Source organism: Rattus rattus, chromosome 4 (assembly GCF_011064425.1).
Source record: "Rattus rattus isolate New Zealand chromosome 4, Rrattus_CSIRO_v1, whole genome shotgun sequence".
Lineage (NCBI taxonomy): Eukaryota > Metazoa > Chordata > Mammalia > Rodentia > Muridae > Rattus > Rattus rattus.
In genome coordinates this window covers 140,798,565-140,822,681 of record NC_046157.1, presented here as the reverse complement: position 1 = coordinate 140,822,681, position 24,117 = coordinate 140,798,565, and the positions used below count along the sequence as shown (strand labels likewise).

Below are 24,117 nucleotides of genomic sequence, written 5' to 3'. Positions count from 1 at the left end.
TGAAATTTTATGTTAAAAAAGTAAGACAATGCAAAATCGAGTAACTAGCATCATTTTAAAGAGCCTCCACTGCTCATCTCCGTGGAGAGTTCCCCTCCGGATCTCTGCTTTTCTGGCAAACACTGATGCACCCACCACATGACAAGTGTGGCTGCCACCATGGAAATGGAGACTTCAGAAGATGGTCAGTTTCAGTAACATCTGGTATTTCATGATGTCCGTGCTTAGCAACGGGATGTCCACAATGTCCCCTCATAGCTGGAAGAGCTTTAGTTGCCATGTGTTTCTCTCTCCATTTATACCTTGGGTTTGATCCCACCGTGAAGGAGAGATAGAGCGGGTAGGCCTACACAGCGCCAGCCTTGCTGCACAGATGCTCTTTATGTGTTTGGCAATTCCCATTGTGCTGTACTTTATTTTCTTCCTCAGTCCTTGGAGAATCCTTCTCATCTATATCTTTTCTCACAGTTGAATCTTCCTTCCTCTTTATTGTGTTCCTTCTCCTTAACTGGTATTAGTTTTCTCCACCTGCTCCTCTCTCTCTCTCTCTCTCTCTCTCTCTCTCTCTCTCTCTCTCTCTCTCTCTCTCTCTCTCCTCTCTCTCTCTCTCTCTCTCTCTCTCTCTCTCTCTCTCTCTCTCTCTCTCTCTCTCTTCACTAGTTCCTTTCTCAGGTATCTTTTCTCTTGTCCTGTGACTGCGACCAGCTCCTTGACTTCTGCCTCTCCCTACACTTAGAATGTTTCTTATGCGGCCTGTTGGATCTACGTCTTTCTTTCTATCTTGAACATGACCTGTTATGTGCTTTGACTGTGATCTCTTCCTTGTAGAATGGGATTTTGAACTAGACCTGGACTTTGAGCAAGTCTGGGAAGGAGATCGCCCGCCTTTCCTTTCATTGCTCTTTCCAGACTCTGGTTCAATGGCTGCCGAGATAAATGACTGAGCCTCTCCTCCTGTACTCTTTTCATTATTTCTTCTAACTCCTTAGCTACAGCCTGAGGAGTTATCTCAGGAGGTTTTACTATGGCATTCTGGGAGTGATTTATTTTCAGTGCCCTGTTTCCAAACATAACTCCATTAAAAGCAAGGGTCCTTGGTACAGAATTTTGGTCTGCAAATTCCACAAAAGCAAATCGAGTTGGCTGAGTCTCATCATCTGTCATCCGAAAAAACTTCACTTCTCCAACTTGTTTAAAAAATTCAAGTATTTGATCAGCTGACATTGTCTGTGAATTCAAATTTCCAACATAAATTGTTCTCCTAATTCCATCAGTTTGGGAAGGATCCACATTTCCCGTAAGTGGTGGCTGTGGTATCTCTCCAAGTGTTGTAATATTTGGGTCCAGTGCTGCTTTCGGTATGGCTCCCATACTGCTCAGTGAAACACCAAGACTACTCATCGCAGTCAGGGGACTGGAGGCTGGTGTGGGAAGCAACCTGCATCAGGCACCAGGTACCAGGCACCAGGCTTGTCATGGCTGGAGCAAGAGTCGGTAAAGAAAGGGATTTGGCTTCTTCTGGGATTTTACCTTCTGCACAAGGAACTACAATCAGAGTTTAGTAAATAAAAACCATGTTAGAAAGGTGCTGGGCCACACCAACACTTGATGGGTCATGAAACTTAATATAACATACTTGGGAGAAAAAGGCAGGAGGTATATTGTCTGGGAGGTAGAGCGTAGCTCCTCAATTTCTTCTAGGAAGGAAAAGAGCATCCCCTGGTCACTGCCTCACTGTAACGAGAGGTTCCTCACCTGAATCACCAACTAGGGAAGAAGCCTGAAGCCACTTCTATTCATCCCAGTCCCTCTGCCATTGCCTTCCCATTCCCCAAGATTCACGATGCATCAGTGACTGCTAAGGGTTTGTCTATCTTGTTGATTTTCTCAAAAAAGCAAAACAAACAAACAAGCAAAAATCAGTTCTTGGTTTCATTGATTCTTTGTTTTCTTTGTCTCTCACTTCTTGATTTCAACCCCAATTTTCATTATTTCCTGCTTTCTATTCCTCTTTGGTATGCTTGCTTCTTTTTTCTTTTTAATCTAGAGCTCACATGTGTACTTTTAAATTGTTGGTAGGAGAACTTCGGAGGCTCTTAGGGCTATGAACTAAGAGCAGTACTTTTAGTACTGCTTTCATTGTGTGTCATAAATTTAGGTATGTTGTGCCTTTAATCTTATTGAATTCTGGAAAGTCTTTAATTTCCTTTTTACTTCTTCCCTGATTCAGAGATCATTGAGTAGAGAGTTGTTCAATTTCCAGGAGTGTGTAGGCTTTCTTGTATTTCTGTTGTTATTGAAGTCCAGCTTTAATCCATGGTGGTCTGATTAGATACAAGGTGTTATTTCAATTTTCTTGTACCTGTTGATTCTTGTTCTTGGACCAACAATATGGTCAATTTTTCAAAAGGATCCATGAAGTGCTGAGAAGAAGGTACATCCTTTTATGTTTGGGTGAATTATTCTATAGATGTCTGTAAGGTCCATTTGATTCATAATGTCCGTTAGTTTCATTATTTCTCTGTTTAGCTTTTGTTTGGGTGAATCATCAATTGGTGAGAGAGAAGTGTTGAAGTCTCCAACTATTAATTTATGGGATTCAATATGCTCTTGTGTTTGGGGCATGGATGTTCAGAAACTGAGATATCATCTTGGGAGATGTATCCTTTGATGAGTATGAAGTGTCCTTCCTTGCACGTTTTGATTAATTTTAGTTGAAAGTATTTTATTAGATATTAAAATGGCTACCCCAGCTTCCTTCGTGGGGCCATTTGTTGGAAAACTTTTTTCCAGACTTTTACTCTGAGGTAATGTCTATCTTTATTGCTTAGGTGTGTTTCTTGGATATAGCAGAACGATGGATTCTGTTTTCACATCTATTCTGTTTCACATTCTATTCTTTTTATTGGAGAATTGAGCCCATTGATATTGAGAGATGTTGATGACCAGTGATTGTTATTTCCTGTTAATTTGGTGTTATTTGTGATTGTGTGTGTGTGTGTGTGTGTGTGTGTGTGTGTGTGTGTGCTTCTTTTGTTTTTGCTGGTATGGAATTACTTATTTCCTGTATTTTCTTTGGGTTGCAGTTGTCTTCTAGTATTTTCTGTAGGACTGGATTTGTGGATAGATGGTGTTTGAATTTGGATTTGTTTTTGAAATATCTTATTTTCTCCTTCTATGGTGATTGAGAGTTTTGCAGGGTATAGTAGCCTAGGTTAGCATTTGTGATTTATGTTTTTAGAGGTCACAAGATATCTATCTAGACCCTTCTAGAGTTTTGAGTCTCTGTTGAGAAATCAGGTGTAATTCTGATAGGTCTGCCTTTGTACGTTATCTGGCCTTTTCCCTTGCTGCTTTTAATATTCTTTTTTGGTTCTGTTCATCTCATGATTTGATTACTATGTGACAAGAGGATGTTCTTTTCTGTTCCAATCTGGTTGGTGTTCTATAAGCATCTTTTATGTTTATAGGCATCTCTTTCTTTAGGTTGGGAAAGTTTTCTTTTTTAGTTTTCTTGAAAATAATTTTCTAGGCCTTGGAGCTGGGATTCCTCACCTTCTTCTATTCCTATTATACTTACATTTTTCTTCATAATATGCTAGATTCCCTGAAGTTTTGTGTCAGGAACATTTTAGATTTAACATTTTTCTTGACTGATGCATCAATTTCTTCTTTTGTACCTTCTAAGCCTGAGATTCTCTTTTCCATCTCCTGTGTTCTCTTAGTGATGCTTGCATCTGTTTTTCCTGTTCACTTCCCTAGGCTTTCCGTCCATAGGGTTACCTCAGTTTGTGTTTTCTTTATTGCTTCTATTTATACTTGAAAGTCTTCCACACTTTTATTGATTTTCTTTGCCTGTTCAATTCTATTTCCTGTATGTCTTTAAGGTATTTATTTGTTTCATCTTTAAAGCCCTCAATGTGTTTGATTTAGTTTCCCTGTATTTCTTTAAGGGATTTACTCATTTTCTATTTAAAGGCCTCTATCATCTTCATAAGTTCAAATTTAAGGTCATTTTCCTGTGCTTCAGTTGTGTTAGGATATCCACAGCTTGCTATGGTAGGGTAGTCATGCTCCAAAAGTGTTATATTGCCCTTGCTTCTGTTGATTGTGTTCTTTCAAGGGTCTTTAGCCACCTGGATGGTTTTAGTCCCTAGATGTTCGTGCTGTAGTAGGTATTGGAAGGGAATTTGACCTTAACAGCCCTGGTGTGACAGGACTCTGATGAGTAACCTTTGGTTCTATTGTACCAGATCAGTAGTTCTGTATGTTTTAGGATCTGTAGGTCTGCATGACTCAGCATTCACAGGTGTTATGAAGATGGGCTGAGAGTTGGCAGGAAAATCTATATTTAGAATTATTAAAGTGACATTTTTACTTCCACAATTGTATAATTTAAAAGTTTAAGACTTTCAAATTGATGAAACAGGAAGAGTAATAAAAATCCAGTATTGAAAAGTATCACAAAATAATTGCACTGGTGCAGTATGAATAGAGAGAGAATCTATAAAGGATAGATTAAGATAAGGATTAGGATTATGACTTTCAGCAAATGCTAGAAGGGCCTTAGGTTGGTTGTTCTGGGTTTACTTTCCTAGCAGTCTGAAAGAAAGAAAGAAAGAAAGAAAGAAAGAAAGAAAGAAAGAAACAAACAAACAAACAAACAAACAAAGAAACAAAGAAACAAAGAAACAAAGAAACGAAACAAAGAAAGAAACAAAGAAAGAAACAAAGAAAGAGAAAGAAAGAGAAAGAAACACTACAAGAAAAGAAAATGTCTTGACCTTCAACCTGAAATCTACATAATCCTTATGACACAGGCAGTAGTTTGATTACACATGAGAACATACAGTGTTGAATGTCATTAAGTGCTTCACATTTAGCATAAAAATTCTCAGGTTTCCTTGCTTCTTTGGTTCTTCAGCTTTTTTGTTGTAGTAACAAACAAGATTTATATTAAGTATATTTATGTTTATTACCAATTTTCTTTGCACTACTAATGCTTTATCCACAAGCCTTGTGATGTGTAAGAAAAATAAAATTTCTACTAAGAAGACAAAAGAAAAAGAACATGTATCTTAAGAACTATTATAAATATGAAAAGTTTGATATTAAAAACATGAGGTGAATTTAAAATAATTGATAGTTCTATGCCCTTGTAAAACTTTCTTTATGGTTGGACACATTAAATGGATTTTCGTTTCTCTCTTTAGGAGGCAGTTAGATTTTAGATTAATAGAATTTCTAAGTAGAAACAGAGTGTATCATAATATAAACAACTAAGTTGAATCTTAATAAAGCTATATGCCATTGCTAAACACAAAATCACACAATAAAATGCATATCATTTAGAAACAATAATTCAAAATTGCTATCAATGCTCTTAACTATTTGAGAAAAAGAGGTATGGATTCTTGTGAGAAGGCACATACAAGAATTGTTTTTTTTTCTGTTATCTTATACAAACTGCAAGAACATCATGACTGTCTGATGTACTACAGATAATTTTGTGTAAGTTATGGCACCCAGAACAGAAATGCAATGAGTGGAACTTCCACAAATCAAAGCACAGTTCTTAATGATAACACTTGTTAGAAGAGAGAGGGTAGAATTGTTCCTCACTGTAGGAGTCCCACAGCATCTTTTTTTATTTTAGCATCAACTTTCAGTGCATCTGCATTGCCAGAATACCCACAGTGTTTGTGTCATACAGACATAATTCTATTTGCTTTAATATCCTATAATTACTATTTCAATAAAATAGTTATCACGTTTGTTGCAAAATAACAACCAAACAAAAGTTCAGTCTTTTATTCTGTGGTTACAAGAGACTTCCGTGAGTTTGAACGTTTAATTTAGTTCCTCCATGGTCATTCAAAATGATAATACATTGATCTCAGGAGAAACACTTCAGAGTTGTCAAGCTTGAATTGTGTTAAAGATAGACTTAAAAGAGAAATACTACAACTGTGGAAGTGTAAGCTTCCTGCTCAATAAACACCAGCAAAGATGCTTCACTACCCTGTTTCTATGTCCTATTTTTCTTGTTTAGAGTCCTTCAAACCTTTCATCTTCCTGAGAGCTCAGGAAGTCTGGAGAGTATGAATGGTCCTTTGTTGCATACGCTATTTATTATTCCTTACAAGCGATAAGAATTTATTTACGGAGCTTCAAGTTTTGACCACAGGGCTGAAAGCTTCTGATTCATATCCACTGATATTGAATAACAAAGCAGTTACACAGAATAATCTCTGGAAGGGTCTGTCAAATATTTCTCACCCTTAGCATATGTTAAACACAGCATCCAGTAGTGTTAAAAACACAAAACAACTAGGAACTGTCTTGGGGGTTCTGTGGATAAGAAAGTCAAGGAAACAGCATCAATTCCCAGGTTCCTCAGAATCAACACCCACACGGACACTTGTCTGACACAGGCACTACTGAAGTGAGCGTGATGGCACATAGCTGTGTGATTTTCACCCTTTTGAATTATAATGTGACTGTTTTAGAGGACCATGTTCAGGATGGAGTACACTCTGAGCTGGGAGGATTTGTACACAGCAGTCTTCACGCTGCTCTTTACATGGACCTGACGTCTTGTTTACCTGGCAAATCTTCTGAAGGTTCAGATTCTTCCAGACTGCTGCAATGTACTTATGTATTTTCCTTTCAAATCTCCTGATATCTTAAGAGAAGCCCAGGGGGAAATTTATAAACTCAACCACTTAATGTAATCTGGAAAAAATCCTGTGCCTGATCTCTGCATTTAAAACAAAGTATTTAATACTGAGTTGGGCATACCCTATACCCACTACCTACCCCTGCCACCATGTCTGCAGCCCAATAGGGCACACTGGTCAAAACAGATAAGAGACCCACTTTCCCTCAGAATTCATACCCTGGGGTTTGCCTTCTCCATTTACAATAGCCTACAACCATCAAGACATTCTGCCGAGAACACTCTATTGAGATTGGTGGCATTATTTTCTTTTGCTCATCCTACACAGATGTAACCATAGGTATATTCATAAGAGATGCTTCAAGACTAATAGGCTTGGAAATATACTGTACATAGAATTAAATGGGTTTTCTGCATTCTACAGAACATCTTTGCAGCTTTGTTTAGAAGAGAAGGAGAATAATATATCCTTAGAGAGTTGTTATTGCTTTTTTTTTTAATTAGTTAATTCCTAAAACAATAAAAAGCTAGTAGATATCAAGTGTATATATGTTTGTTGGAACATATTTCTGGGTAGGATTTAAACTAATACTTTTATTAAAATAAAAATCAATGAGTTGTTTTAGCTTTGCATTCCTTATTTCATTGAAGAGTGGTCATAGATTACTGGAATGATATTAGTCTTTTGAAGGTGGCAGTCCCAGTAAAAGGGGAGGAATTAGGTAAGTAGTATGGGAAGGTCTACTATGGAGTAGGGAGAAAAGGAAAAAACTGTAAAAAGTAACCAAAAATGAGGATAGATCACTCTTCAAGAGTTCCTTTCATGATGAGACAAATTCTAAAGATAATGTCTGATTGGTAAATGTTTTACCTGCTCTAGGAACCCTCTTATTCCTTTAGTTTAGATCCTAAAGACCCACCCACTAGATACTGCTTCTACTCCATCACCCACCCTTGACATTGTGTCCCTATTCCCACTGCTAGGAAATATCCACTGCTTAAGTGTAGGCCATGCCAGTCATAAGAACAGAGACCTTCTGTTGAAGCAAAAACTATGTTAGCTGCCAGAAGTCCAGCCTCAACTCCTAAAAAGACTTCCTGTTTTACCAGAGGTGACACTGGTCACCAGAAATAAAAACCAAAAGACCAGAAGAACAAAGATGAAACAGAAACCCAGAAACAAAACACACCCATCCAACAAAAACAAACTCAGAAACTTGTACCCAGACTTACATTCAACCCAAACCCAGATGCCTAGATGCTAGTGTACGAACAAAGTCAACAACAGCCAGGGCAACGTGGCCTAGCCAGAACCCAGCTATTCTACTACAGCAATCCCTGAATATTCCAAATAAAGCAGAAGCATAAGAAAATGACCTTAAAACCAATTTTATGAAGTTCTTAAAGGGGAACAGAATAAATCCCTTCAGAAAATCCAGGAAAACACGACAATTGGAGGAATTGAATAAATCCTTTAAAGAAAAAAAAACAAAGAAATGAAGGAAATTAATAAAATCATTGAAGAACTGAAAATGGAAATAGGAGCAATAAAAAGAAATCTGAGGGAATCCTGAAGATTGAAAACCTAAGTAAGCAAACAGGAAGTACAGACTCAGGCATCACCAACAGAATATGAGATGGAAGAAATAATCTCAGGCACTGAAAATAGCAATAGAAGAAATTGATACATCAGTCAAATAAAATGTTAAATCTAAAAAACTTCCAAAATATCCAGGAAATCTGGACCACTATAACAAAGCCAAACCTAAGATAATGAAAATAGAAGACGAGTTCCACCTCAAATAGCCAGAGAATATTTTTAACAAAATCATACAAAAATTATTTATTAAGAAAGCTATGCTTATAAACGTACAAGAAGCCTACAGAACACAAAATAGATTGGACCAGAAAACAAAATCCTCCCAACATATAGTAATAAAAACATTCAACATAGAGGACAAAGGCAGAATATTAAAAGCTATAAGGGGAACAGCCCAAGTAACATATAAAGGTGGATCTATTAGAATAATACCCAACTTCTCAGTTGAGACTTTAAAAGCCAGAAGGTCCTGGATAGATGTCTTGCAGATTCTAAGAGACAAGAGATGCCAGCCCAGACTACTATAGCAAACAAAACTTTCAATTTCCATAGATGGAGAAAACAGAATATACCATGTCAAAGTCAAACGAAAGCAATATCTATCCACAAATCCATCCCTAAAGAAGGTCCTAGAAGAAAAAATCAACCCGAGGAGGTTGATACCAAGGAGGTTCTCATACTAAACATGTGAAAACACAAAAAATAAATAATATTACAGCAGCAAAACCAAAAGAAGGCAAACACACACACACACACACACACACACACACACACACACACACACACACCCCAACCACCACCACCACCGCTACTACCAGTACCACTAACAACAAGGCAACAGGAATTAATAGGTTAATAATCATTGGTGAAAAAATACTCTCAATATCAATACACTTAATTATCCAATAAAAAGACATAGCATAACGAAATGGATGTGAATATAGGTTTCATCTTTTACTGAGTACAAGGAACATATATCAACATCAGAGGTAGATGTAACTGCAGCATAATGCATTAGAAAAAGACATCCCAAGTAAATGGACCCAAGAAGCAAGCTGGTATAGCTAGCTTCTAATAGCTAAGAAAATAACTTCTAACCAAAATTTATCAAAAGAAATGAGGAAGGACACTTTACACTCATCAAAGGAAAAATCCACCAAGATGACATCTCAAGTTTGAATATCTATACCCTAAACACAAGGGTACCCACATTTGTAAAAGAAACATTACTAAAGCTTAAATCACACATTGTACCTCACACATTAATCATGGGAGACATCAATACCCCACTCCCACTAACAAACAGGTCATCCTGACAAAAACTAAACAAATAAATAATGGAACTAACAGACATCATCAATCAAACGACACAACAGACATCTATAGAACATTTCACTAAAACATAAAGGAAGATACCTTTTTCTTAGCACATCATGGAACTTTCTCTAAGACTACCAAATATTCAATCACAAAGCAAGTCTCAATAGATATAAGAAAATTGAAATAACCACCTACTATCAGACCATCAGGAATTAAAACTAGATTTCAAGAACAAAAGAAACAACAAAAAGCCTACAACTTTATGGAAACTGATCAACTTTCTACTAAATGACCACTGAATAAAACAAAAATAAAGAAAGAAATTAAAACTTCCTAGAATCCAATGAAAATGAATGCACAACATGCCAAAACTTATGTGACACAATAAAAATAGTGCTGAGGAAAGTTCATAGCACTAAGTACCTATTAAAGAAATTAGAGAGATGGCATAGCAGTGACTTAAGAGCACATCTGAAAGCTCTAGAACAAAAGGAAGCAAATACACCCAAGAGTGAGAGATGTCAGGAAATAATCAAACTGAGAGATGAAATCATTAAAATAGAAACAAATTGAACAATACAAAGAATCCATGAAACCAAGTGTTGGTTCTTTGAGAAAATCAACAAAATAGATAAACTCCTATTCAAACTGAAAGACAGACAGAAAACATTCAAATTAACAAAATCAGATACAAAATGGGGGCAGACACTCAGGTAATTCAAAGAATCATTAAGTCTTACTTCAAAAACTTTTACTTCACAAATTGGAAATTCTAAATGCAATGGACAAAGTTCTTGGTAGATCCCACTTACTAGAGATAAATCTAGATCATTTAAAATTTTAAATAGGCACATAATCTCCAAAGAAACAGAAGCAGTCATTAAAAGTTCCCCAACCAAATAAAAGCTCAGGGCCAGTTTTAGTGCAGAATTCTACCAGACTTCGAAAGAAGAGCTCATGGTTTTACTTTTCAAATTATTCCACAAAACAGAAACAGAAGGAACATTGCCAAATTCATTTTATGAGACCATAGTCACACTGATATCCAAAGCACACAAAGATACAACTAAGAAACTTAAAGATCAATTTTCCTCATGAATACCGATGTAAACATACTCAATAAAGTACTTGCAAATGAATCAAAGAATACATCAAAAATATCATCCACCATAGTCAAGTAGGCTTCATCCCAGAGATGCAGAGATGCTTCAACATATGAAAATCTGTTGATGTAATACACCATCCAATCAAGCTGAAAAAACAAAGAAGCTCCATGATCATCTCATTAGATGCTGAAAAGCTTTTGACAAAATCTAACACTCCATCACGATAACAGTCATGAAGAGATCAGAAATACAAGGGACATACCTAAATATAATAGAGGAAATGTACAGCAAGCTTATAGCCAACATCAAATTAAACATAGAGAAACACAAAGCAATTCCTCTAAAATCAGGAATAAGACAAGTTTGTCAATACATATATTAAAGTTCTAGCTAGAACTATTGCACCTCACTAATAAGGCTTTCCATGCAAAATGGAGGACTCCTTTTTCTTAGGAGGCCTTCCTCTTCTACCCCTGATTTGGGGTATAGTAATATGTATAGTAAAGCCTTTATGTGTGGCTCCAAGTCAAATGTAAAGCTTTATGCCTGGCTTTAAGTGAAATGTTTCAGCAAAGCCTTTGCTATATTTGGGCCAATCAGTGGGTGCTGAGAAATTGCTTTGAGATTGATTGAACCTTGAAGAAATGTTTTCTCTCTAGAGAATCTCTACTTGGTGCTACATGAGAGTGTGCAACTACACCAACCTTGGTCCCACAACACTACTGACAAACCTGGAGATCTTACTTTGGATTATGGCTAGCTATGGTCAAAATGGATTGAGATTTTTATGGGTTGTCTGTTCTTATGGGTAGCAAGGACAAGATAACTTTGGTAGCTGAACATTTCCCAGTCCCAATTAACCTTGTGTAATGTTTGGATAAAGTAACTGGAGTGAGCTAGCTAGGTGTCAGTCTTTTCCAAGAAGGCTGAAACCCTCTGCTCCTTCAGAAAATGAAGAATTAGCATCTTGATGAGCTTCTCTCTCTACTGGGACACCTACAATCAACATCAATCAGTACTGGGAAGTCCAACCCACACCCTACCTGGGAAATGTCACGAAATTGCAGGTTCAAATTCCATGAAAATGAGGTATGTCTAGTACATTAAGCCTTAGCCAATGGAACTTTACCGAAAGAAAAATCCCTTCCCACTCTACTATGCATATATATATATATATATATATATATATATATATTCACCTTGAATAAAGTATATGTCTACAAGCCACTGTACAAGCTGAGATTATCTCAGTGAGCTATTTCATTAAGATCCTAGGAGAAGCCTCCCACCCTCCTGTCCTTAGCATTCACTCCCAGATCCTGCAGACCTCACCTGTTCTAGGCTCTGCTTCACCCTTTAGCCTGATGTGCAGCAGCATCTAGATACCCTGAGAGGTAAAAAACAGAGAACATGGGATGACAGCTGGACCCCAACGTTTATACCACAAACAACAAGACAATTAAGGAATCGAGATAGGTGGGCTTTGAGGTTTCTGAGCTTGGGATTTAGGGAGAAACCATAAGGGGAGAGAAGAAGGTAGAGAGGAGGAAGCTGCCATGGGGGTAGGTAAATCATGAAAATGTAGTCGTGAGGGCTAGCCAATTGGAATTAAACGCTGCCCAGATGTAAGGTGGCAAATTATAATGAGAATGTTGATGGGGAAGTAGATTCTAATAGCATATTTATCTACCCAGATCTACTGCTGATTAAAGCTTATTATATAAATCATATAAAGGTTGTGTGTCTTTTATCTGGGAACTGAAAGATTAAAGGCAGGACAAAAACCCCTAAGTGAATGTAAATATTTACTACAACATTATTCATGGATGATATGATAATATACATTACTGACCTCAAAAATTCTACCAGAGAACTTCTACAACTGATAAAAACCACCTTCAGCAAAGTGGCTGGATACAAAATTAACTAAATAAAAACTCAGTAGCCTTCCTATATACAAATGACAAATGCATTGAGAAAGAAATAAGGGAAATAACACCTTTTACAATAGCCATACGTAATATAAAATATTGTGGGGGTAATTCTAACCAAGTATCTGAAAGATCTGTAGGACAACAACTTCAAATATTTGAAGTTCTGTCATAAGAACTTGAAAGAAACTGAAGAAGATATCAGAAAATGGAAAGATCTCCTATGCTCATGGATCATTAGGATTAACATAATAAAACTAGCCATTTTACCAAAGCAATCCACAGTTCCAAACAATACCCATCAAAATTCACACAAAATTCTTTACAGACTTTGAAAAACAAGTTCATACGGAAAAAATAAAAGTCCTGAGACATCTAAAGTAATCCTGAACAATAGAAAAACTTATGGAGGCATCATCATCATCCCTGATTTCAAGAACTACTACAGAGCTATAGTAATAAAATCCATATAATATTGGCATAAAACAGTTAGGTTGACTAATGGAATTGAACTGAAGACCCTGACATAAATTCACACACCTCTGAACACTTAAACTTTGATAAAGAAGTCAGAAATAAAATAAAGCATCTTCAGCAAATGGTGCTAGACTAACTAGATATCTACATGTAGAAGAATGCAAATAAATGCATATTTATAATTCTGCACAAAACTCAAGTTCAAGTGGATAAAAGACCTCAACAAGATATACTCAACCTGATGTAAGAGAAAGTGGGGAAATAGCCTTGAATTCATTGGCACAAAAGATAAGATTTTTAACAGAACACCAGTAGCAGCTCAAGTACTAAGATCAACAACAATTAAGAAATGGAGGCCCTGGGTTCGGCCCCCAGCCCCAAAAAAAAGAACCAAAAAAAAAAAAAAAAAAAAAAAGAAATGGAACCACACGAAACTGAAACACTTCAAGTCAAGGACACTGCCAATGGGACAAAATGGCCACCTACCAAATGGGAAAAGATCTTCACCAACTCCACATCTGACAGAGGGCTAATCTCCAAAACATAATAAGAATTCAAGAATCTAGACATAAACAAACCAGATAATTGAATTTTAAAAAGTGGGGTACAGATGTTAACAGAATTCTCAGCAGAGGAATCGCAAATGGCCAAGAAACACATTTAAAAAATGTTCAACATACTTAGGCATAAGGAAAATGTCTTTAATCCCAGCACTCGGGAAGCAGAGGCAGTCAACCTAGTCCATAGAATGAGTTCCAGGATAGTCAAGACCACATAGGGAAACCCTGTCTCAAGCAAGCCGGCAAGCAAGCAAGCAAGCAAGCAAGCAAGAAAACAAACAAAAAACCCACAAATGACAGCTCATCCTGCCAAGTAAACCAAGGGGAACACTTCTCTTCTCTACTGCTGTTGGGAAAGAAAACTTGTATAGCAACATTGAAAAACAGTATGGCAATTTCTCAGGAAACTGAGAATTGATCTAACTCAAGATCTAGCTATTCTAATCTTGGGCATCTAATCAAAGGATACTTCATCCTACTCCAAGGATATTTGCTCAACTCTGTTCATAGCAGATTTATTCATAATATCCAAGAACTGGAAACAACCTAGATGTCGCTCAAATGAAGAATAGATTAAGAAAATGTGGTACATTTACACAATGGAGTGTTACTCGGCTGTTAAAAAGTAACATTATGAATTTTGCAAGCAAATGGATGGAACTAGAAAAAAATCCTCCAGAGTGAGGTAATCTAGACCCAGAAATACAAATATGGTATGTACTTACTTATAAGTTGATATTAGCTATAAAGTAAAAAATAATCATATGACAATCCACAGACCCTGTGTCTTAGTTAGGGTTTTTACTGATGTGAATAGATACCATGACTAAGGCAACTCTTTTTTTTTTTTCCTTTTTTTTTTTTTTTTATTAACTTGAGTATTTCTTATATACATTTGAAAGTGTTATTCCTTTCCCGGTTTCCGGCAAACATCCCCCCTAATCCTTCCCCTCCCTTCTTTGTGGGTGTTCCCCCCATCCTCCCCCCATTGCCGCCTCCCCCAACAATCTAGTTAAGCTGGGGTTCAGTCTTAGGACCCAGGGCTTCCCCCTTCCACTGGTGCTCTTACTAGGATATTCATTGCTACCTATGAGGTCAGAGTCCAGGGTCAGTCCATGTATAGTCTTTAGGTAGTGGCTTGGTCCCTGGAAGCTCTGGTTGCTTGGCATTCTTGTTCATATGGGGTCTCGAGCCCCTTCAAGCTCTTCCAGTTCTTTCTCTGATTCCTTCAACGGGGGTCCTATTCTCAGTTCAGTGGTTTGCTGCTGGCATTCGCCTCTGTCTTTGCTGTATTCTGGCTGTGTCTCTCAGGAGCGAGCTACATCCGGCTCCTGTCGGTCTGCACTTCTTTGCTTCATCCATCTTGTCTAATTGGGTGGCTGTATATGTATGGGCCACATGTGGGGCAGACTCTGAATGGGTGTTCCTTCAGTCTCTGTTTTAATCTTTGCCTCTCTCTTCCCTGCCAAGGGTATTCTTGTTCCCCTTTTAAAGAAGGAGTGAAGCCTTCACATTTTGATCATCCGTCTTGAGTTTCATTTGTTCTAGGCCATCTAGGGTAATTCAAGCATTTGGGCTAATAGCCACTTATCAATGAGTGCATACCATGTATGTCTTTCTGTGATTGGGTTAGCTCACTCAGGATGATATTTTCCAGTTCCAACCATTTGCCTATGAATTTCATAAAGTCGTTGTTTTTGATAGCTGAGTAATATTCCATTGTGTAGATGTACCACATTTTCTGTATCCATTCCTCTGTTGAAGGGCATCTGGGTTCTTTCCAGCTTCTGGCTATTATAAATAAGGCTGCAATGAACATAGTGGAGCACGTGTCTTTTTTATATGTTGGGGCATCTTTTGGGTATATGCCCAAAAGAGGTATAGCTGGATCCTCAGGCAGTTCAATGTCCAATTTTCTGAGGATCCTCCAGACTGATTTCCAGAATGGTTAAGGCAACTCTTATACGGACATTTAATTGGGGCTGCCTTACAGGTTCAGAGGTTCAGTCAATTATCATCAAGGCAGGAACATAGCAGCATCCAGGCAGGCATAGTACAGGAGGACTGAGAGTTCTATATCTTCATCTAAGAGCTGCTGGCAGAATACTGGCTTCCAGGCAGCTAGGATGAGAGTCTTAAAGCTCACACCCACAGGGACACACCTACAAGACCATACCTTCAAATAGTGCCATTCCCAGGGCCAAATATATACAAACCATCACATCCAGGGATGTTAAATAATGAGGAGGGCTCAAGGGAAGATCCATGGATCTCCCTAGAAGGTTATAGAGGTAGGGACAGAGGGATCAGGTGTCAGGGGAGAATACTGGGGAGACAACTGGAATTGGGGGTGCGGGTAATCTTAGTGTTTTATTGCTGTGAAGAAATACCATGACCAAGGCAACTGGTGAGGCCTATCACAGCAATATTGTAGTCACTGATACCAACTTCCGTCTTAGGGTTTTATTACTGTGAAGAGACATCATGACCAAGGCAACTCTTATAAAATAAAACACTAAGTTGAGGCTGGATCACAGTTTCAGAGGATCAGTCTCTTATCATTATGGTGGTTAGCATGGCAGCATGCAGGCAGACATGGTGATGAAGGAGCTGAGAGTTCTAAATCTTGATCCAAAGTTAGCCAGGAAGAAAATATCTTCCACAGGCATCCATTAAGAGAGTATGAATCACATTGACCAGACTTGGAAGAAAAAAAAATATATATATATATATATTTGATATATATATCAAAGCCCAATAAGGCCACATTTCATAATAGTGCCACTTTCCATGGGTCAAGCATATTCAAACCACAGGGGTCATTTCATGGGCAAGGTAGAAACCTAGTGCAATAGAAACTCCCAGGAATCTACTAGGGTGACACTAGTAAAGACTCCTAGTAATCATGGATACAGATATTTATTAAACCATTTTCTGTAAGTAGACAATGCTTCCAGTGGAGGAAGCAACCTAGCCACAAAACCTGCCAGTAAGATGGAGTAAAGGTGGTGCATAATGGGAGAGACCAACTAATGACTGATCCAACTTGAGACCAATGCTACAAGAGGGAACCCACCCATAACATTGCCTGGAGGCCAAGAACCATAGGCTAGATAGCCCAGAGACTTAGGATAGAACCAAATATGATGGGGAAAAAATTAATGAAATGATTTCTAATGATACTCTGCAATAGTTGCATAATCATCAATACAGAGGCTTCATCCAAAAATTGACAGAAGCAGATGCAGAGACCCACAGCCAAATGTTAGGTGGAGTTCATGAATCCTAATGAAGAAAAGGAAAGATTGTTGGAGCCGCAGAGATCAAGAACATCACAACAAAAAGCTTGCAGAATCAATTAATCAAGGCTCATGGGGGACCACAGAGACCTAACCAACACTCAGGGAACCTGCATAGAGCCGTAGGGCCAAACTAGGTCCTCTACATAAACGTTATAGTTGTGTTGTTTGGTGTTCTTGTGGGGTTCCTTACAGTGGAAGTGGGGGTTATTTCTGGCTCCTTTGAATGCTATGGGGACTCTTTTCCTCATACTGTTGCTTTTTTCAGCCTTTATATAAGAGTTTGTACCTGGTCTTATTGCAACTTGATATGCAATGTTTAGTTGATGTCCCTGGAAGGCCTGCCTTTTTCTGAAGGGAAATGGAGGAAGAGAGGAGGTGGGAGGGAAAGACTGGAAGGAGAGAAGGGATTATGATGTAATATATGAGAAAAGATTAAATTTTTTAAGGCAATGGCCTTCAGTGAGTTATGAAGAGATGGCCAAATTTTAAACAAAAGTAAACTTTTTAAAAGAGGCAACATCATCTCTAATAGACTCACATTTTGTAAATTTTAATAGACAACAGTTCAATATGACAATGACAATGTCAAACGATAGATTTCATCAGTTCTCCTAGGAAACTGAGCACACAATGTAATTTTTAATAAATTTAAGTTAACAATAATGAACACGAGAATCAAGAGAGATATTCATTCTTTGGAAATTTTCAGGTAGTTAAGTAAACAGGTTTATACTGTATTTTTATGGTATTATATTACTTAATTTTTCCAAGAGTAAAACATAACAAAATTAAAACAAAAACTAGAAGGCCAGATTCTTTCCCTCCATTTATAGCTTCAGAATCTCTCTCATTCAGTCTCATATGAAAAATATTTGGTTGGATAAGAAAATACTTTGGAAACAGTACAATGGAGGTTCTCTGGAATCTGGGAGAGTGGCCCTAGCCAAGACTCCTACTAAAGGGTGATTCTGAGACTAAATCAAGCATCTTCTATAACTGGGCAAGGCTCCCAGAATTAGAACTGGGACATCAGCCCAGTAACAAATCCTTTGACCTACAATCTCTCCTGCCAGGAAGATTTGCTGGGGTAATGATGGCACAGAACTTGTAGGAGTAGCCAATCAATGGTTGGTCCAACTGAGGTCCACACCATTAAAGGGAGTCCATTTCTAACCTTGCCTGAATGCTCAGGAATCAGAGGTTGGACTACCTAGAGATGTATGATAAAAACGAACAAGATTAGAAAAAAAAAAGAGTTAATGAAATGATTCCCAATGATAATCTGCTATACTCATAGATTTATGCCTAGTCCAACTATCATCAGAGAGGCATTATCCAGCATCATACAGGAACTGATAGGAGCACATACAGAAACCTACAGCCCAACACTAGTCAGAATCAAAGGAACCCACCAGAAGCTGGGAAGAGAGGATTGTAGGAGCCATAGGGGTCCAAGGCATTATGGGAATGACACACATATAAACTAAGCAGAGCTCATAGAGGCTCATACACACACACACACACACACACACACACACACACACACACACACACAGAGTCATGTAGCTTGGTGTTCTTGTGGAACTCCTAACAGTGGGAGTGTGGAGAGGTTCTGACTATTTTGTCTGCTCTTGGGACCCATTTCCTCCTATTGGGTTGCCTTGCCTAGTTTCACACCTAGTCTTATTGTAACTTGCTATACCTTGTTCAGTTGATTTTACTTGTGGACTTGCTCTTTTTTAAAGAATCTAGGGGAGCAAGGAGGTAGGTAAGTGGAGGAGGAAGAGTAGAGGAAGGGTAAACTGAGGCCTTGATGTAATATATGCTAGAAAAAAAAGATGAGGGAGGGAAAGAGAGGGAGAGGGAGAAGAGGAGATGGAAGGAAAAAAGGAAGGAAGGAAGGAAGGAAGGAAGGAAGGCCCTCCATCTGCTAAAGTAGCCAATAAAGTAAAGTGACAGAAAGCAACTAGGGACATCTTTTGGCAACTAGTGAATGCACTCAGTTGAGAGGTACTAGAGAAGTAGAGTTGAGCCTAGAAAAGCATTTCTCTCAGTGGATTTCCAGAGAAATCTGTGTTTGGGTTTTATGTTTTAAAGCACAAATAAACTTTCTAAAAATTAGGAAAAAATAAAAAAAAAAGAAATATATCCTAAATATATCCTAAATTGAAAAAATCAACAGTGTCTTTTATGCAATTTTGACTCTTAAAGAATAGTACCTTAATGCTAAAGAAATATGCATTTTTTAAATCAAGGGAATAATTTGTGTCTATCAGATGAAATCCTTCATTTACATAAGTTTCTCAGAAAAGAATTATTATTTCCTCATTTGTTCTGGGGGGAAAAAAACTAATCACCTGGATCTTACTATGTACTCACACCTTAGAATTTCAAACCACTTATAAATAATGCATTACAACATTTGAAAAGGCAAATATCACCACGCGATTAGTGTAAGCGATAGCACTCTCTGTCTTTTATAAATGAAATGGTCCTTGAAGGATTTATAACCAATGCAACATTCTTGACTTTTAACTTAGCATTTTTTTTTTTTTAGTTGACAATGTTGTTCTTCCTATGGGGTTGCAAACTCCTTCAGCTCCTACAGTCCTTGCCCTAACTCCTCCATTGGGGTCCTTGTCCTCATTCCGATGTTTGACTGTGTATATCCACACCTGTACTGCTCTAACTCTGTCACAGCCTCTCAGGGAACAGCTACGCCAAGCTCCTGTCAGTATGCACTTCTTAATATCAGCAATAGTATCTGGGTTTGTTGACTGTATATGGGATGGATCCCCAAGTGGCATAGTCTGTGAATGGCCTTTCCTTTAGTCTCTGCTCCACTTTTTGTCTCTACATTTCCTTTTGACAGGAGGAATTCTGGATTAATATACAAACACCAAACCCAGATACTATGGCAGGTGCTGAGAAGTGCTTGCTGACAGGAGCCTGATATAGCTGTCTGCTGAGAGGCTCTGCCAGACCCTGACAAATACAGAGATGGATGCTGGCAGACAACCATTGGACTGGATCTCCGATGGAGGAGTTAGAAAAAGGACTGAAGGAGCTGAAGGGATTTGCTATCCATAGGAAGAACAATATCAACCAACTAGATCCCCCAAAGCTCCCAGGGATTAAACTACCAACCAACGGGTACACATGGAGGAACCTATGGCTCCAGTTGCGTAAGTAGCAGAGGGTGGCCTTGTTGGGCATCAATGAGAAGAGACACCTTTGGTCCTGTGACCCAGTGTAGAGGAATACCAGGGTGGAGAGGTGGAAGTGGGTGGGTGGGGGAGCACCCTCATAGAAGCAGGGGGAGGGGGATGGGATAGAGGGGAAACTGGGAGAGGGGATAACATTGAAATGTAAATAAAGAAAACACCCAATAGAAAATAGGCTTTAAAAAATTAAAAGTCACAGTGATGATTATAATAATGTCTACCTCATATAATTATAAATATTGGGTTTTCATAGAAAAATCATAAAGTGGTATTTTAGTCCATTTAAGGATTTGCTATGTTATTTTTCAATGTATTATCATGCATTTAAAAAGATGAAAATAATGATGCTATCTATGATTTGTCCATATGTACGAACCTTTTTTTCAGAATGGTGGATGTATCACCTCATTTTATCCTGAGAGCAATAGGCTTGATAATAATGTTGTGAGTAAAAAATAGATGATGATTTGATAGCTAAAAGAATATTTATGAGGTGGGTGGGTAGCCCCATCCCTCATACAGGGTCTGTGCCTATCCACTAGATATGGTCTCTACAGGTTCTAAATCCTCTTTGTTGGGTATTTCTGCTAATGTCCTCCCTGTTGGGTCCTAGAAGTCAGTCTCTTGTGTCCCTGGTGTATCATACCAGACCCCCCCCAAAGCTCCCAGTGAATAAATCACCAACCAAAGATTACACATGAGGGGCCCCCGTGGCTCCAGCTGGATATGTAGCAGAGGATGGCCTTATCAGACATCACTGGGAGGGGATCCTCTTGTTCCTGTGGAGGTTCGATGACTTAGGGCAGGGGAATGCTAGGGTACTGAAGCAGGTGTGGGGGGAAAGTGCCTGGAGAAGTCAAAAGATGGTGACAAACAGTATGTGCTCTTGACCTAGACCCTAGCTCATGTTTTTTGAATGTGCAATGACAAAAACACAATTAAAAAACAAATGCATGATGAGCCTGGTCTATTTCTGGATGACTTGATTGCATCATATCATGAACTTCAAAGAAGCCTTGATCTGAACAAGCAACATGTACTTTGTAGTATGCATGTTGACGCCACTAATAAACCTTCCTGAAACTCTTCAGCTCAGATCTGAGAGTGTTGTATGTTACTAATTTGCTGGATTTGCCCATGAGATGGCTCATTAGGCAAACACACTCTCCCTCAAGCCTGATGATTTGAGTTTGATTCCCTGAACCTACATGGTGGGAGGAGAAAACCAACTCAAGTAAATTGTCCTCTGACTTCCACACATGGACGTATACACGTAAACAAGCATGAATTAATAAAGTCAATTAACTTTTCTGCTCTTACAGAAGCATGATAGTTTAATACAGAAAATGAGAACTTTTAATAATACTTGGTGCATATCAAATTAGTTTATCTCTTTGAATGAATATCTGGCTTTTAAAATTGCTCTTTAAATTGATGACCTGAGTTTTAGATAAAATGGAGAACTAATTCTGGCTTGTGATTAGGAAATTAGTCCAGGAAGTTCTGAAATGACCCTAAATATACTACTGCCATTCTGTGCTATGCATTTAGATGGCACAATATTCTCAGCATTAATAGTTCTAAAATCAGCATTGAACTCTGAAGAATATGCAAAATGGTCCATATCCTGCAGTCTGCAATATTTGGCTAAGATTTAACTATTCATATAAAAAGGAATAGGCATATACATCTAATTAGTATGCAAAATTACTCATTTTTAGTGAATGTAAAATTATGTGTATACTAAAAATGTTTTAAATTAAAAAATTGATTAATTAGCAGTAAATATCTGATGTTTTGTGTAACAAATTTATTTCTGGGGAGATGCAATACAAACTTCCACTCACCCCAGAGAGGAAGCCAACAACAACTAAAAGTACAGATCCCACCAAAGACCAACTTGGAGAACCAAGGAGTTTTATTGGGAAAACTTACAGGAGTATGAGTGAAGGATTATTTTCAGAAACATAAATGACTCAGAGACTCAAATAAGTTCCCCAGCATGGGTGACCAGTTCATAAAAACTGGAAAATGTGGAACAAACTGCATAGCCTGCATATAGCTCAAAGGGTTGGATAGTGACTTGTCCAACTGACTCTGGTCCAAACCTCTCCCAGAGGCTCAGCTGGTTTCTGTTTATCCCAGGCAGCAGGTCTGGTTTCAGAGTCTTCTTCTGGGCTTTGCCTGTCTGAGATTCTCTTTTGCAGCTCAGCTTCTCTTACTTTGGTAGCTTTCGTGCTGTCAAGCTGCTAGTGTCTGATTCACATAGAGCAGGGGATTCCTAGAGTTTTCTACCACTTAAAACCCTTTCCACATAAGAAAAAGGTGTGTGACCCTGCATGTAGGTGTTTAAATAGGTAAGAGGAACACACGTCATGTAAAGTTTTATTGGAACAACCCAGAAGGCTCCTTAAACAGGAAGGTAACCAACTCAATTAGCTTCAAGAAATCCCTGAAACTGAACAAGTTCACTACGCCACTCCCTACCAGATCAGTCTAGAATTAGACTGATTATCCTATGAACCAACGTCTCTTGACTCCAGCCCTTTGATTCTTAGGTGATAGCAAGCACTTTTTATTTGTTTTAACATTATAAAAATGTTTAGAAATTTGCCTGCCTCAATTAAGCACAAATGTAAAGATAGGTGGGTGGGGCTCCACCCTGAAATTACCAATTCTACCACACTGGGCCTAACCCTACTCTGTCCCAGGCTGACCCTGACCTCAGGAATCTGCCTGCCTTTGTAAACATAAAGAAAAGAACCTAAAAAAAAAAGAAAAGAAAAGAAAAGAAAAAAAAAGAAGAGAAAAGAAAAAATAAAAAAAGGAAAGAAAAGAACCTAGATCTCCTGTGATCACCACTCTCTAAACTCTATCTCTTTCCTTAGTATTGTTCTGGCAATTTGGCTTACAATGCAGCTGCTTTTTTCCTTTAGCTTCATGAAGCCCTTCATATAATTCATATTGCATCATTATTTTTTACATAGTTGAGGAATTATATATTTTCAATCTCATGTTTTCGGATTTTTTTTCTGCAGCCTTAAGGGCTGCCCTGAAGGTCCCAGCATTTACCATTATGCTAAGACATAGCCATACCTTTTTCTCCCAGGCTCATGCTGTCTCTGATTATTATTATTAATGTTAGCATGGATGGCATCCTTGAAGGGGGAATGTAAAGATATGTACAGTATTATACAAACAAGCCTGTTGCTCAGGCAGCTATTGATACTTATGAGGCCCGTGCCTGCTAACCCTGTCCCAGGGGCAGAAACCATTTCATTGTTTTTCCCACCAAGGCCATGCCCAACCCAGCAATCTTCTATCAGTTAATAGTTTCAGTATACCATTTCCAGTTTGGAGGCACAGGACTAGTCATTTTTTTACTCATGTCAGTTCTTCTAATTGCATAATGTAATTATTTTGTTTTGTTTGTAAGACTGGGATTTACAACATTTTCCCTCTCCTTTTTTCCCTCCTAATTTGCACATATACGCCTCCCAGTATCTTTCAAATTCTTGGATATATATATATATATATATATATATATATCTCCTAACTATACCCTGTGATTCTTAATGTAAAATTAATCCATTATTTAAAAGATCATTGTAAAAATATTGATATGGTTCTTTGTAACCTTCAGTTCACCACTACTCAATATCTCACATTTAAATTCACCTTAGAAAGACTAAGATATAATTTGTCCATTAAAATATATTAAATTATTGAAACAGAAATTTATATAATTTTGACAGATTGTGCAAACTGTAAAGAACCAAGCTTTAAAAATAACTAACAAAAACTGAGATTCATAATGTTTATAAGATCTAGATAAGTAGAAAAATGACATACATTATTGTGGCTTTAGAAATTATTTTAAAGAAAACAAGATTTTAGTGCACTCAAGGACAGGTTTGA

At 37.9% G+C, this 24,117-nt stretch overlaps 1 pseudogene; it reads right to left on the bottom strand.

Moving 5' to 3' along the window:
- Positions 1-446: 446 nt before the first annotated feature.
- LOC116898528 overlaps positions 447-24,117 on the bottom strand; it is a 42,102-nt pseudogene continuing 18,431 nt past the window's right edge.